This window comes from Mauremys mutica, chromosome 2 (genome assembly GCF_020497125.1).
Source record: "Mauremys mutica isolate MM-2020 ecotype Southern chromosome 2, ASM2049712v1, whole genome shotgun sequence".
Taxonomy (NCBI): Eukaryota; Metazoa; Chordata; order Testudines; family Geoemydidae; genus Mauremys; species Mauremys mutica.
In genome coordinates this window covers 147,766,430-147,769,723 of record NC_059073.1, presented here as the reverse complement: position 1 = coordinate 147,769,723, position 3,294 = coordinate 147,766,430, and positions in this window count along the sequence as shown.

The window sequence follows — 3,294 nt, the reverse complement described above, 5'->3', positions numbered from 1 at the left end:
CAGGTGACCAACCGTCAGACCTGCCCTTTAAATTCCCCAGGAATTTAAAAAATCCCCTTCCTGTTTGCTCAGCCAGGTGTGGAGTGCAATCAGTGAATCTTTCCAGGTGACCATGCCTTCACGCGCCAAACGAGCCCCAGCATGGAGCAATGGCGAGTTGCTGGACCTCATCAGTGTTTGGGGGGAGGAAGCTGTGCAGTCCCAGCTGCGCTCCAGCCATAGGAATTACGATACCTTTGGGCAGATATCAAGGTCCATGATGGAAAGGGGCCATGACCAGGACGCACTGCAGTGCAGGGTTAAAGTGAAGGAGCTGCGGAGTGCCTACTGCAAAGCCCGCGAGGGAAACTGCCGCTCCAGTGCTGACCCCACGACCTGCCGTTTCTACAAAGAGCTGGTCGCGATACTTGGGGGTGACCCCACTGCCAATCTGACGACCACGATGGACACTTCAGAGCGGGGGGAGGAGGAGGAGGAAAGCGAGAGTGAGGGTACTGGGGCAGGAGGAGACACCCCGGAGTCCCTGGAGGCATGCAGCCAGGATGTCTTCTCAAGCCAGGAGGAAGGTAGCCAGTCGCAGCAGCCGGTACTTGGTGGAGGACAAAAGGGAGGAGCAGGTTCCCAGTAAGCAGCTTTTATTTTCAGGATGGACATTTTTTGGGAGAGGAGGGAGGGTTAGGGCTGCATGCATGCATGCCTAGATGCGGAACAGCGCATTGATATGGTTTATCACATCGCGGTAATTGGCCTCGGTAATCTCTTCGAAAGTCTCATCCAGAACGTGGGCAATGTGCTTGTGCAGGTTTATTGGGAGAGCCACTGGTCCTTGTCCCAGTCAGGCTTACGCGTCCGCACCACTGTGCCGCTAGGGGTGGGGGGACCATTGCTGCACACAGGCAAGCTGCATAGGGGCCAGGGCGGAATCCGCATTGCAGTAGAAGACCCTCCCGTGCTTCCCAGGTGACCCTCAGCAGCGAGATATCTTCCAGGATAAACTCCTGTGGAAAATGTTGGGATAGTGTTCAGTGTAGGTGCCCCCTGCAGCTGTTGGCTCTCCCCAAGGCACAGAAACCCAGAGGACAGTACAGCCCTGAAACAATCAGTCCCTCTTACTCACCATTTCGGGGCTCCCATGGGTTATGTGCGCTCTCTTTGGGATGGGAAAATTATGCTATTGTAAAGACTGTTGCCCTCCTTAAGTGCGAGGGAATCATTACTCTGTCTGGTATAAACAATGCTGCCTCTGTTAAGTGTTGCGTTTTGCCTTTATAGATGCAACCTTGAGATCTCGGCTGTCCGTGTTATCACCGGCTGAGAGGCTGCAAAACCTCCGGAAGAAGCCGCGAAAAAGCAAAGACGACATGCTGCACGAAGTGATGCACCAATCTCTCACAGAGAATCAAAAAGCGCAGGAGTGGAGGGAGAGGGAAAGCAGGATCCGCAAGGAAAACACAGCGCACCGGAAGCAAAGCACGGAGCGGCTGATAATCATCCTGGAGCGCCAAGCGGACTCTATCCAGGTGCTTGTAGCCATGCAGGCGGAGCACTATCGCCTCTGTCCCGCCCCTGCACTCCTTGTTCCAAAGTTCTTTCCCTTGTGCCCCCATGTCAGCTCCAACCCCCCTTCCCCAACATCCGGGTTCTTACCACCACCAACTGCCTCCAACACCTGTATGTTCACCAACCAGCCCTGAGAACTATGACCCTTACCTTCTGCACTCAACCCCCATCACCATGCGGTATAGCCATCCTGAAGTGCAGCACTCATTGCAAAGCACTCCAGACAGGACATATGCAAATCTGTGATTGTACAGTTCCCCACCCCACCCCCTTGCCCTTTCTGATTCCCAAAAAGTTGTTTCTTTCAATAAAGTAATTTTCTTTTCAATAAATGAATTTTTGGCTTTGAAAACAGTCTTTATTAGCCCATAAAGTTAAAGATACCCTAGCCCAGGAAAGAAACAGGCACTGCAAATCAGCTTAGCAAAAACAGATTCCTACTAACATTGTAACCACTGCACTTCACTCTCATGCAAGGCACCAAACATTACTGTTGGTTTTCAGCCTCAAATTCCTCCTTCAAGGCATCCCTAATCCTCGCAGCTGTGTGCTGGGCCTCTCTAGTAGCCCTGCTCTCTGGCTGTGCAAATTCAGCCTCCAGGCGTTGAACCTCGGAGGTCCATGCCTGACTGAATCTTTCACCCTTCCCTTCACAAATATTATGGAGGGTACAGCATGCGGATATAACCGCGGGGATGCTGTTTTCGCCCAGAGATCACCAGCGGCCCTTTTAATGGCCAAAAGCACACTCCACAGTCATTCGGCACCGGCTCAGCCTGTAGTTGAACCGTTCCTTGCTGCTGTCAAGGCTCCCTGAGTACGGTTTCATGAGCCACAGCATTAATGGGTAAGCGGGGTCTCCAAGGATCACAATGGGTATTTCGACATCCCCTAATGGGATCTTCCGCTCTGGGAAAAAGGTCCCTGCCTGCAGCTTCCTTAACAGGCCAGTGTTCTGAAAGATGCGTGCATCATGCACCTTTCCGGGCCAGCCTGCGTTAATGTCAATGAAACGCCCACGGTGATCCACAAGCACCTGGAGAACCATAGAGAAATACCCCTTCCGATTAACGTACTCGGATTCTAGGTGGGGTGGTGCCAGAATAGGAATATGCGTCCCATCTATCGCCCCTCCACAGTAAGGGAAACCCATTTGTGCAAAGCCATCCACAATGTCCTGCACATTCCCCAGAGTCACGGTTCTTAGCAGGATGCGATTAATGGCCCTGCAAACTTGCATCAACACGATTCCAACGGTCGACTTTCCCACTCCAAACTGATTCGTGACCAATCGGTAGCTGTCTGGAGTTGCCAGCTCCCAGATTGCAATAGCCACCCGCTTCTCCGCCGGCAGGGCAGCTCTCAATCTTGTGTCCTTGCGCCGCAGGGTGGGGGCGAGCTCCTCACACAGTCCCATGAAGGTGGCTTTTCTCATCCGAAAGTTCTGCAGCCACTGCTCGTCATCCCAGACTTCCATGACGATGTGATCCCACCACTCAGTGCTTGTTTCCTGAGCCCAAAAGCGGTGTTCCATGGTGCTGAGCATGTCTGTGAATGCCACAAGCAATTTCGTGTCGTACGCATTACGCAACTCGCTATCATTGTCGGACTCCTCACTGTCACTTTGGATCTTAAGGAATAGCTCAGCTGCCAAACATCATGTGCTGGCAAGACTCGTCAGCATACTCCTCAGCAGTTCGGGTTCCATTTCCCGCAGACCGAAACGGAACACAG